Source organism: Chiloscyllium plagiosum, unplaced genomic scaffold (genome assembly GCF_037043375.1).
Source record: "Chiloscyllium plagiosum isolate Xiang-an unplaced genomic scaffold, Cpla_swu_hap1 HiC_scaffold_38, whole genome shotgun sequence".
Lineage (NCBI taxonomy): Eukaryota > Metazoa > Chordata > Chondrichthyes > Orectolobiformes > Hemiscylliidae > Chiloscyllium > Chiloscyllium plagiosum.
The window spans coordinates 12889288-12903721 of record NW_028270176.1 but is presented as its reverse complement, the minus strand read 5'-3'; positions in this window follow the sequence as shown (position 1 = coordinate 12903721).

The window sequence follows — 14434 nt, the reverse complement described above, 5'->3', positions numbered from 1 at the left end:
CACCTCATCTTCCACCTTGGGACCCACAAACCACACGAAATCAATGCTGATTTCACCAGTTTCCTCATCTCGCCTACCCCAAGCCCTACCTTATCCCAGATCCAAACCTACAAATCATCACCACCCTCTTTAACTGTCCTACGTGTCCACCTTCCTTCCCACTATCCACTCTACTCTCATTTCCAACCTATCTCAATTAACCTCCACCTTCATCCAACTATCGCATTCCTTCCCCCAGCCCCATCCACCGTGCCATTTATCTCTCAAGCTGCTTTGCCTCTCCCCGCATTCATGATGCTTGAAACGTCGACTCTCCTGCTTCTCAGATGCTGTCTGACCGGCGGTGTATTTCCCCATCAGCTTTATTTTTATTCTTTGTTAGAGTACAGATTTCCAGTAATTGCAATCTTATGAATTTATAGAGCCTATACATTTGTTTTTATGGTGTACAACGATGGCACTCTAAACCAATTACCTTTGATTGCTGCTTTCAGTTTTTCTTCTGTGAAGAGTGAAAATAACAACTTGGTAGTAAAAAAAGAATGATGAATTTTCACAATGCACATGTAAAAAGATTAATACTTTGACTGAATTATGACGACATATTTGACTATAATAGTTACATATAAAAATCACTGTGTTAATGGCAAAATAGTACAATTGAACTATGTATTGCAAGCAATGTAAGTCAGGAAAATGGAGACGGACTTTGCCACATTTTTCTTGCAATTTAACAATGGGAAGTTTAACATTCTCCTTAAATAACTTTTTTTTACATCCCATCTTACACACTGCACATCTTAGAGTGCATCAGTCAGTCTGTGTTTCAACATACAGTGTAGCTTTTGTGTTCAAGACTCTACACAGAAAATTGCATACAGAACAAAGATTCTAGCAATTGAGACATTCTTGGTACCATGAAGTGAAACAAGTCTCCAAGCTGATCTGCTACTAAACATGATTCCTGATCAAATATACTGTGAACAACGCTTATATTGCTGATGCCTATTGGCAAATATTATGATTTTTATTGAATGTGTTGAGTTTATTGAGAGAACCGTTTGGCGTTTAGCAGTATGATATACGTTCCTTGATGTTCACTGAAAAATGTTTAACCACAGTCTAACGGAATTACATATTATGAATAATTGTTGGCTGTAGTTGAGGCCTGTTATCTCAGACTGTAGTGGGACAAGGGAATTCAATTATCACTCGGCTATTTCTCATTAACTCTTTCATACTGCTGTTCAAAACTGGTTGTTGTAGTTATTTAACTTATGTTCTATTCCAGGTGGTTCAACTGTAATTTTTCTGCTGTGGCTAACAAATTAAATTGTTTAACGAACACACAAAGGCACTTTGCTCACCGAATTCTTTCAATGAGTCCATCAGTTTTTGCTGTTCTAGAATGAATAAATTACAATGAATCCATTCATTTTCGAGGTTACAAATGTTATAATATTGCATTATGGGCATATTATTGTAATTTGATCCCATATCAATTTGGAATGATATGGATGTGACCTCATAAACGTTTGTGGTAATAATGCATTTGTTGTTAGCTTTCTCTTGATAATGCACATAAATGACGCGCAATTTTACATTAACCTTAAAATGCCATGTTACTCACAGGGTACAACACATTGTAAATGACTGTAGCTGAGCTGTGCAGGTAATCACACTGTCTCCTATAGTGCTTTTACTTCATTTAAGCACATTGTTCTGGATAGTGCCTTTATGGAAATGCTACCTTCAAAATTCAATGTTCTTACGACTGTGTTTTGAACTTCTATAGTCTCGCCATTCAGAAAAGTAAAACAGTCTTTTCTGTTTCTATAAAGGGGCATTGGATTTTTTTGGCTTGACCAACGCTTAGTGATCATCTCTCTTTTCCATTGTTAATATAGAGCAAAGTTCGTTTTGAAATAGTCTATTTCATCAAGGTAGTTCAGTGATTTTGATCTGGACACAATGAACAAAAAATTGGGTATTGAGAAATCAGGGTTTCAAATCAAATTGTTTTTTGCAACAGATTTCCTAAAAATGCTTTAGTTCGAATTGTTCTTCAAAGAGTAGGTTCTGTAACTCATAGTTTACACAATTATAAGACTGTATAATTATTCCTTTCATTTTCAGTAATTGACTTACGTAATCTATTCACATTCAGATTAATAGTCTTTCAAAACTGATATGACACTGACAACTAAAATTGCTGGTTTGATTCGATGTTAAGGTTTCCAGATTATGTGATATACGTGACATGTTTCACTGACTTGAACTGTGCTCATGGCTATGTGAACTATTTTTGTACTTCCTTTTTTAAATGGACGTTAGTGTGCTACTCACATTTCCGTATGATAAATCGCCCATTGTACTAATGTAGAACAAATGTTCATTCTGCATCCGCCAGAGGATGACTGAACGTTCTCTTCAAATTTCTATTTTCAATGCAATGAAACGCTTGAACTCCTTCAGCTGGAAGGACCTCATCCTCAGATTTAGTCCGTTTTTTTAAAGGTAGATTCTTATTTGTACGTGTTACGTTCCAAGACTCGTTCAGTGAAGAAAAGTCAAACTCTTCTGCTGTCTCGACAGCTGAATCATCAGTAAGATATATCTGGCCCCTCTACTTTTGCTTGTCCTAAGATTTGTATATCTATGATGGAGTTTGTTTTACAATTATTTGGTCACTTTATACAATGCAAAACAATTAGTACCACTTATCTCCCAATTTAAAGACGTTCATGTTTTCTGCCAAGCTAAACCTTCACATCAATTAAATCACTACCAGGAGTAAGTCAACTTCAACTGTGGACAATTTATTCAAACAGTCCTACGACAGCTGGTCGAGACAATAAAAAATTAATCTTGTAAAATATAGTGGAACCTTGGTATATTCTACACATCAAGTTTGCTGGCTGCTAATGTTTCATCACACATTTTAGAGGGGAGGCTAAATCCTACTGCACGAAGAAAATGCTTATACCTCTCACCTGTCACATTAATCTCGCGTGCATTGAGGGCATATATTACTTCAAGTTTCGGGGTTGTAGTTAAAGAGACAATTTGTTTCATGTTATTGTTCATCTAAGTACCTTTTCTGGATTCACTGAGGGAGGGCCACGGGGTCCACAAGGCCCTGTGGCTGAACACTTTAACTCCACCTCCCGTTCCAGCAAGGACATGCAAGCCCTGGGCCTCCTCCACTGCCAAACACTAGCTGCCAAACGCCTAGAGGAAGAACACATCATCTTCCACTTTGTAACCCTCTAACCACTCGGATTTCACCTGTTTACCCATTTTCCCATCCCTCACCTTACCCCAGATTCAACTTTCCAACTCAGCACTGCCCTGATAAACTGTCCTACCTGTCCATTTACCTTCCCACCTACCTGCTCCACCCTCCTCTCTGACCTATCACCTTCATCCCCACCTTCACCTACTTATCCAGCGATGCTCCCTCCAGATCGACCCCTATTCTAATTTATCTCGCAACCCCTTTAGACCGCTCCCTCATTCCCGTTGAAGAGCATATGCCTTAAACAGCGACTCTACTGTTCCTCTGATACTGGCTGTGCTTTTCCAGCACCACACTTTTCGACGCTGATCTCCAGCATCTGCCGTCCTCACTTTCATCTCTTGATAATGAAAAAAAAGTTTCATTATCAAGGGACAAATTTTGTGCCAATGATGGATCTCCGATGCATTGCAGAGTAAACTGGTGTTACAGTTCAGTTTTCCTTTGACTGAATTAGTTGCCTGAAAGCTCTCTGTAATGACCCACAAAATGCTTCCATCTGCAACAGGTATCCTTTTTGTAGGGTCTGAACAGAATGAAACGTTTCAAAGGTGGACTGTAGATCACGATTAACATTGTCCCCTTTAAAAAAAACTTTATTGTTATGTTTAACATCATCAAATGAAACTAGCCTGCCCCCCCCCAATTACTTTGTTGTCGCTTGAATTTCTCATTCTAGCCTTTTAGTTGCTCTCAGTTTAGTTTTCATCATTTATAAAACTTGCATTACATTATGTCTTTCTGGATCATTTTTCTTTCTATTCAACTGAAAAATTTTAACTTCTCCCATTTTTATATAACAGTGGTTGTAACCATAATAGAAACTTGGCCTTCTGGAGTTAAGCATGACTTGGTATACCATTTTCAGTTCCACCAAACCCAAATCAATTATCAATATTTCAAATTTATTAGACCTTCTTATTGTATTCCATCTCTAACTTGCTTTCCAATTCCATTATTTTTTTTTATTTTCAGTTTTTATCAATCCATTTCTGGATCACCCTTCAAACACTTCAAGAGTTTTAGCTGTTGTCAATGACAAACATGGTACTTGTCCAGTGATGCTTTACAGATTTTCCTGACTACACATTTAAACGTACAGTTGTCTTCATTCGAAACATGGCAGACTCAAGATCTCAAAAAGTTTTGTCACAATGTGAAAGTGATGACAGGGCTGATGATTTTACCAAACTGTTCCACAACTCATCATAACAGTTTGAAAACAAAATTTTATGCTACCACCAAAACAACCAGTTTGCTCGAGTGGTTATTACTCGGGACAAAAGACTTTCAGAAATAAATACTTCAATCCCAAAAAAAGTTTATATTTATCGAATACTTAACTTAAACATGGCCAAATAAAACATTTCTAATTTATGAAACTTGAATTATTTAGTGCATACCTAACATGCACACAATCATGATAAGAGGTCCGAAATTCATTTCACTTTACAGTCACCCATGATGGAAGGGAAAAAGAAAGGCTATTTTTCACAATACCATTGCCCAATTGCTTGCATTGTGCGATACAATGAATAAATCCCGAGGACCTGACCAGGTGTATCTGAGAAATTTGTGGGAAGCTCGGGAAACCATTTCTTTAGATGTTTGTGTCATCAATAGCCACTGGTAACGCGCCAGAAGACTGGAATTTGGCTAATGTGATGCCACCATTCAAGAAAGATGGTAAGGAAAAGTCAGGGAACGATAGACCAGTGAGCGTGATGTCAGTATGGGGAGTCGTTGAAAGGGTTCAGTAGGGACAGGATTTACATGTATTTGCAAAGGCAAGGATTGATTAGGGATACTCAACATGGTTTTATATGTGGGAAGGTAAGGACTAATTAGGGATACTCACACGTGCAAAATCGCGTCTCACTAACTTAATGGGGTTTTGAAGAATTAACACAGAGGATTGATGAAGGCAAATGTAATCTATATGGGCTTCAGGCATTCTACCTGTTTCACACGTAGAATGGTTAGCAGGTTTAAATCACATAGAAAAGAGGGAGTCCTACACATTTGGATACAGAACTGGCTCGAAAATAAGAGGCAGAAAGTCGAGGTCTATGGTTGCTTTTCAGACTGGAGGCCTCTGACCAGCGATGTGCTGCAAGGATCAGTGCTGGATCCACTTTTTGTCATTTTTATAAAAGATTTGTATGTTATTCACCAGGTGGTATGGTGAATAAGTTTGCAGATCAAACCATTAGTGGAGAGACAAGAAGTCACCTCAGCGTACAATAGGACATTGCTCAGATGGGCAGGTGGGCCGAGGAGTGGCAGGTGGAGCCTAATTTGGGTCGATGTAAGGTGTTGCATGGTGGAAAGGCAGAACAGAGCAGGCCATGTGCATTTAATGCTGAGGTCCTGTGGAGTGTTTTTGAATAAAGAGACATTGGGGTGAAACTTGAATTGCATAGTTCTTTGAAATTGAGTTACAAGTAGATAAGATTGCCAAGAAGTCACTTGGTATGCATGCCTTTATTCGTCAGTGCATTGAATATAGGAGTTTTTGCAGCTGTGCGGGACATTTCTGAGGCTGCTTCTGGAATATTGCATTCCATTCTGACATCCCTGCTGTAGGTGAATGTTGTCAAACTTGAATTGGTTCAGAAAAGATATACACAGATGTTGGCAGGGCTGGCGAGTTTGAGCTGGAGGGAGACGTTGAATAGGTGGTTCTATTTTCTCCAGCATGTGAGATGTTGAGCGGTGGCCATAAAGAAATTAATAAAATCATGTGGGGCATAGATTGGCTGAATATCCAAGGTCTTGTCTCCAAGGTGGGGGAGACCAAAACCAGAAGGCATAAATTTAGACTGAGAGCTGAAAAACATAAAAGGGAACAAAGGTGAAATTTTCCAAGAGGAGAGTCACGCGTGTGTGTGTAATGAGCTACCGGAGGAAGTGGTGAGAACTGCCACAATTACAACGTTTAAAAGGCATCTTGGTAGGTACATGAAATAAGAAGGTTTTAGAGGGATATGGTCAAATGCTAGAAAACTAGGACTGGATTAATTTAGGATATCTGGTCAGTAGGATTGAAGTTTCTCTTGAAGAGAAAATGAGGTCTGCAGATGCTGGAGATCAGAGATGGAAATGTGTTGCTGGAGAAGCGCAGCAGGTCAGGCAGCATCTAGGGAACAGGAGAATCGACGTTTCGGGCATTAGCCCTTCTTCAGGAAACTTCCTGAAGAAGGGCTAATGCCCGAAACGTCGATTCTCCTTTTCCCTAGATGCTGCCTGACCTGCTGCGCTTCTCCAGCAACACATTTCCATCTTTGAAGTTTCTCTTGCCATGCTGTGCAACTCCATGACTCTAAAATTGCATTTATACAAAAACAATACAGTTCCACCTTTCCCGAGTCACACATAATGCAGTTGTAACTTTATGTTTATATAATTTCACATGATTCATTCTTCTTTTTTTAAAAAAATACCTTTATCTTTTCCTTTCAGTTGTTCCTCTGTTAAAGTTCAAATCATTGATGATGAAATCAGAATAAACTAATTAAATTAGCAAAAAACTTAAGTAAAACAAAGGTGTTTAGTTTTAAAATATTCATTAGAGGTAAGCAATTGGAATGCCAGAATGTGTGTGTGTTGTTTTGTGTGTGTGTGTGTGTGTATATATATATATATATATATATATATATACGTACACACCTGCATTGTTGATGTAAACAACACATTAAGGGACAGAATGAGTGAACGTATGAAACATTGGAGAAAAAAGGACGAGTAGTGCGATACAAAACATGTGTTATCATGCTCAGCATTAAAAACGAATGAGTCCCTTCTAATCAATAAATAAGTTGCATTATGGACCAGATAAGATCTTCTCAAAATATGTTAAGAAATTAACTTCCGCCCTAACTGCTTCTTATTTTAAAGGCTAATGAAAGTGATTCTTCCAGACCCATTGTGACTGACCAAACTACACGACGTGAAAAAGAATCGATTAATCCCCACAACCTGATCAGGTGCACCCTAGAACGCTGTTGGAAGCCATGGAAGTGATTGTTGGGGTGTTTGCCGAGATATTTGTATCATCGATAGACTCATGTGTGGTGCTGCAAGACTGGAGGTTGTCTAACGTGGTGCCACTGTTTAAGAAGGGTGGTAAGGACAAGCCCGGGAACTATAGAGCAGTGAGCTGACGTCAGTGGTGGATAGGATGCTGGAGGGAATTCTGAGGGACAGGATGTACATATGTTTGGAAAGACAAATACTGCGTAGGGATTGTCAACATGGCTTTGCGGGTGGGAAATCATGTCTCACAAACTTGATTGAGTTTTTTGAATAAGTAACAAAGAGGATTGATGAGGGAAGACTGGTGGACGTGATATATATGAACATCAGTAAGGCGTTGAACAAGGTTCCCCATGGCTAGCAAGATTAGGTCGCATGGAATACCGGGAGAACTAGCCATTTGGGTACAGAACTGGCTCAAAGATAGAAGACAGAGGGTGCTGGTGGAGGGTTGTTTTTCTGACTGGAGGCCTGTGACCAGTGGTGTCCCAAAAGGATCCATTATGGGTCCACTACTTTTCATCATTTACATACATGATTTGGATTTCGGCATAAGAGATATAGTTAGTAAGTTTGCAGATGACACCAAAATTGGAAGTGTCGTGGCCAGCGAAGAAGGTTACTTCAGATGACAATGGGATCTTGATCAGATGGCTCAATGGGATGAGGAGTGGCACATAGAGTTTAATTCAGATATGCGAGGTGCATTTCGGAAAAGCAAATCTTAGCAGGACTTATACACTTAATGGTAAGGTCCTAGGGAGTGATGCTGAACAAAGAGACCTTGGAGTGCAGGTTCATAGCTCTTTGAAAGTGGAGTCGCAGGTAGACATGAAGTATGCATAGAAAGCAAATATTTTTCAAACCTAATTCTTCCAAACTATCTTCATGTCCGCTTAACTCTATAAATGAGAACAACACAGTGTTAAAGTTGCTGCGGGTTTTTTTCATTTCCATCTTCCCCTTAATGATATACTGATTGTTCACTCAGGGTTACAGTGTTCATGGTACAATCAAAGACGTAAGATGTGATATTGCAAATCTAGGAAATCGTTTCAGTTCAAATTGGCTTCATACATTTTCTCTTATGCAAATACCGAGTTGGTTGAATTGCATGGCACATGCTAATCGGAAAAGGAAGACCATCCAGGCAAAGGTATTCAATCTGTTGTGAAGCTCCATTTAGTTGTTCAAGCGAAGTACCAAAGAGGATACCTCTCGTTTTTCCCTACCAATTTTTCCTTTACCATATGCACACCATCACATGTTGTAAAAAAACAGTCTATCATAAGCATGAATTAGTTCTTTGTTAGAAATGTTTTTGAAATTTCTCTGCATTCTTGGTAAACCCGTTTTTCACACAATTCTGACTCGATTTATTAATCCCTTTTCTACAGCAATAACTGCTACTTTTGTGACCTTCAGTAGTGAGTCTTTCTTTCCTTTAATTATTCCATCAAAACACGAAGAAAAGCAAAAAAATCAACAAACATATTTGTTCAAGAATAAAACGTAATCGAGGTAATTTATAATATAATCATATGAAGTAATACTTAAGGCATAGATAAATGATATGTTATTTTTAATTAAAGGAGTGTGGATTTAGATAAATGAGGAATGAAATACATTAAAATGTCAAAGAAAGTTTTAAGCTGATTTTCCAAAATCTGGAATCAGCATTCAGAACTATGAGGTAGTCATTTTAATTCGAACCAGTACTGAAAGTTCTGGTGTGCATTTGGTTTGAGTTGGACTTGATATCAAATGAAATCAGTCAGATGATAGCATAAATAGCCATATGACCAGCTCTGTGAGAATGAAAGGAATTACATAGAAATACGACAACTTTAGATGCTAGTTTTTATCATATGTCTCACAAGAATACAGTGTAGACTAGTTGTCAGAGGGCTTTTTAAAAATCTCTACCCGCCATATGAGCATAATGTACGTCAGGAAATGCAACAAATTCGAACAAGTATTGCTTAATAACACTCTCTACGAGTTTGCACTCTTCTTTTGTGGTGAAGCCAATAGGTTAAAACTTTTCAAAAGCATTTATTTGTGGTTGATTCATCCTGATTGATCAGGAAGGGTTGTCTCTTTCATTGTGTCCACAAAGGGCAACCTTTATTCAGCTTTGAATGGAATATTTGACCATCAAAACCAAGAGAAATAAAACACGGCAGAACATATCAAACTTCTCTCGTCTAACTCTGCTAAGATTAATGCGTAACTTCATTCATGTTTACATAAAATTGTCTTAAAATGCTTTATGAACTTTCAGAGTGCAGCATATACATGAGAAATTCTATTACAAGTTAAACACAGTTTTAAATTCCACTCATCATTAAGTTAAAGGGAATGGTTACGTTCGATCTCTAACAGATGTTTAGCCAAATAGCAATGATAATATTGGCTATTATTAGCAACGCTTGTTGAAGAATCCACACTGGATGTTAGGCCAGAAATCACAAGGTGAAACTGGTTTCCAACAAAGTGCTTTTCTTGAGGATTACTTTTACTTTTCCCGATTATATTTAAAGTAACCTACCATTGTTAATGGAAAATGTGAAAAGAGAAAAGCCAATCCAGCAGCCAGTTCATTTAAGCCGCATCTATATTCATCTGTAATGTATTGTAAAATTATTTACCTTTAATTTTTGCTTTCAGCTTTTCTTCTGTAAAACAAAACATAATTATGAGTAAAAACGAATCAGTCCTTCCAATAAGTGTGTGTGTTTTTAAATAGTGAGTGATTATGTGTCTTGGGGGCAAACGTTTTGAGATTTTTCTTCTCAATGAATTCGTCAGCTTGCCCAGCAACTGAATACTAGGTCGTGCCTCACAAAAATGACACATTGTGAATCAGTGTTGAAATTGTAAAGTAGACCATTCGTTTTTGACTAGGCATTGAGAATAATTTTCAAACTCTGATAACACAAAATGTAACTAATCAAACAACACTGTTTTTAAAGTTTTCATATTTTGTGTCTAAGAATGTGTAATTGTGCACATTATATACTGGATAATCATTTTCTTCTGCATATGAAATGTCACTATCAGAATTGAAATGCAATGTTCTAGACAAACCTATATATGTTTAAAAAGACGTGGGAGTGACACTTTTTGCCTGTCTATGCATGGAGCTTTGTTAATGTATTTTTCAAAGAGGAACATCCATGGTGGGTATATTGTGAGAGGGGTTCTGGCAGACAGGATCTACAAGCATTTGGAGAGGCAATGACTCGTTTGATGTTGTCTGTTTGGCTTTGTGCGTGGGATATCGTGTCTCATGAATTTAGAATACATTTTTGATGGCTGACCAAGAAAATAGGCAAGTTCAATGCGGGAGACGCTGTCTACAAGGTTTTTAGTAAAGCCTTTGGCAAGTTTCCTCATGGTCGCTTTTTGAGTAAATTTAAATCTCACGGATCCAGTATGACGTAGGCAACTGGAAACAAAGTTGGCCTGACAATGGAAGACGCAGGTTGGTGATAGAAGGTTGGTTTTCAGACTACAGACCTGTGACCAGTGGTGTGCCACACAGATCCGTGCTGTGTTCAGTATTATTCAGCACTTATTTAAATAATATGGATGAAAATTTAGGAGTTATGTTCACTAAATTTGGTGAAGTTTGGTGGTATAGTGAAACATAAAGCAGGTTATCTGGAAAGGCATCGCCGTCTTGATCAACTGGACGAAATGGGATGAGGAATGACCAATGGAATTGAATTTATATCAATGAAATTCGTTACATTTTGGTCAGTCAAACCACGGCAGGATGTACACAGTCAATCGCAGGGCTCTGGGGAGTTTTATTTAACACAGAGATCGAAGGGTACAGTTTCTTAGCACCTTGAACAGGAAGGACCGGTAAACAGATTGGTGAAGAAGGCTTTCAACATGCAATTTTTCCTTGGTCAGAACATTGATTTGGGAAGTCTTGTCATACCTGTGCAAAACCTTGGTAAGGACCATTTAGACAATTATGTGATCATGCTACAATAGAAATGAGTCACGAGTGTAGTGCCAGAAAAGCACAGCAAGTCAGGCAGAATAATCCAAGAAACAGGAGAATTGACGTTTCGGCAAAAGCCCTTCATCAAGCCCTTAATCGACTTTGATCTCAAATATCTGCAGTCTTCACTTTCTTCTACTATAGAAATGATGGTATTAAACTAAAAAGAGTACAAAAAGATTGATTACGCTATTATCTGGGCTGTAACATTTGAGACTTTTTTTCCCTGCAGTGTAGGAAACTGAGGTAACCTTATAAAGGTACATACAATCATCAGAGACATAGATAGGTTAGATAGCGAATAGCTTTTACCCATGGCAGGGGAGTCTAAAGCTAGAGGGCATCGCTTTAAGGTGAAAGGGGAGAGATGCAAAAGGATCCTTTCACGGACAGGGACATATATTTCGCAGAGAGGACCGTAAATGAAAGGATTGGGCTACCAGAGGTACCGGTAGAAGCAAGTAAAATTTTGTCATTTAAAAAGGATTTTGACAAGTTCGTGCGTGGGATAGGTATGGAGGAATATGGACCTAATGCACGAAAATGAACTAGTTTAATTGTGAAAACTGGGCAGCATGGTCAAGCTGGGCTGTATGGTCTGTTTCCAAGCTATACACCTATGTGATTCTGTGGCACATTTCACTTAATTGCAGCTGCTGTCTCGAATGTAGATTAAACAAATGCAGGATTCTTTACATTTCAGAAAAATAACTGCAACAAGTAAAATGGAAATCAAATGTACTCGCTATAAGCCTTACGATAAGAAACTGATAGCATTAAATAACACTAAAACATAGAGTCATCGAGTCATAGAGATGTACAGCATGGAAACAGACCATTCGGTCCAACCCGTCCAGGCCGACCAGATATCCCAACCCAATCTAGTCCCACTTGCCAGCACCCGGCCCATATGCGTCCAAACCCTTCCTATTCATATACCCATCCATATGCCTATTAATTGTTGCAATTGTACCTGCCTCCACCACCATCCTCTGGCAGCTCAGTCCATACACGTGCCACCCTCTGCGTGAAAAAGTTGCCCCTTAGGTCTCTTTTATATCTTTCCCCTCTCACTCTAAACCTATGCCCTCTAGTTCTGGACTCTCCGATCCCAGGGAAAAGACTTTGTCGATTTATCCTATCCATGCCCCTCATAATTTTGGTAACCTCTATAAGGTCACCACTCAGCCTCCGACGCTCAACGGAAAACAGACCCAGCCTGTTCAGCCTCTCCCTGTAGCTCAAATCCTCCAACCATGGAAACATCCTTGTAAATCTATTCTGAACCCTTTCAACATTCAGAACATCTTTCCGATGGGAAGGAGACCAGAACTGCACGCAATATTCCAACAGTGGCCTAACCAATGTCCTGTACAGCCGCAACATGACCTCCCAACTCCTGCACTCAATACTCTGACCAATAAAGGAAAGCATACCAAACGCCTTCTTCACTATCCTGTCTCCGTGCGACTCCACTTTCAAGGAGCTATGAACCTGCACTCCAAAGTCTCTTTGTTCAGCAACACTCCCTAGGACCTTAACATTAATTGTATAAGTCCTGCTAAGACTTGCTTTCCCAAAATGCAGCACCTCGCATTTATCTGAATTAAACTCCATCTGTCAATTCTAAGTCCATTGGCCCATCTGGTCCAGATCCTGTTGTAATATGAGGTAACCCTCTTCGCTGTCCACTACACCTCAAATTTTGGTGTCATTTGCAAATTTACTAACTGTACCTCTTATGCTCGCATCCAAATCATTTATGTAAATGACAAAAAGTAGAGGGCCCAGCACCGATCCTTGTGGCACTCCACTGGTCACAGGCCTCCAGTCGGAAAAACAATCCTCCACCACCACCCTCTACCTTCTACCTTTGAGCCAGTTCTGTATCCAAATGGCTAGTTCTCCCTGTATTCCATGAGATCTAATCTTGCTACTCAGTATCTCACGGGGAACCTTGTCAAACGCCTTACTGAAGTCCATATAGATCACATCTACTGCTCTGCCCTCATCAATCTTCTTTGTTACTTCTTCAAAAAACTCAATCAAGTTTGTGGGACATGATTTCCCAAGCACAAAGCCATGTTGACTATCCCTAATCAGTCATTGCCTTTCCAAATATATGTATATCCTGTCCCTCAGGATTCCCTCCAACAACTTGCCCACCAGTGATTTCAGGATCACTGGTCTATAGTTCTCTGGCATGTCTTTACCGCCCTTCTTAAACAGTGGCACCACGTTTGCCAACCTCCAGTCTTCCGGCACCTCAACTGTAACTACTGATGATACAAATATCTCAGCAAGAGGCACAGCAATCACTTCTCTAGCTTCCCACAGAGTTCTCGGGTACACCTGATCAGGTCCTGGGGATTTATCCACTTTTAACCGTTTCAAGACATCCAGCACTTCATCCTTTGTAATCTGGACATTTTGCAAAATGTCACCGTAGATGTAATACAGAAATAGAATACACTTGCAATCACATTCTATATTTTCATTGTTTCTGTCACCCTTAAATATTTTCTGAATGCAGATAATGGAAAATTAGTTTATCATCAATTACTTTCCTTACCTGTGGCTTTCAAAGATTCTATGCATTTAATAATTTCTAAAGAAAAGAATGGAATATTATACTACTACTGAAATATGCAGTTAGATTGAAAACAAATTTAAGAACATTTCATAATTATTTTCGAAGCTAGTGTGCTAATTTTTTAAGATAACAGTTGATTTTTCAGAGACACAATATATCGGACAGAAAGGAAATGCTCAGCCAGTCACCACTGACTTTATGTCATCTGATGATACATTATCGAGCGAATACTGGCATTTTTTTCACATTTGATGCTTCCTCGTATTATGATCCCAGCTGTTATTATGATTGGTAAATCAATCTTGTAGAATGAGAGCTGACGTGACAGAATATATTGTTTTGTCCTTAAACGTAGCCATCATTCACTGAGGTGGAAGCATAAAAGGTGACAGGTGTTTTTGTTTACAGAAAGTGAATCTCTTCTACGCAATATCAATAGAACTGAAACAAACCAAACGAAGTTACATAAATATAAGCTAGCTTAGAAAAT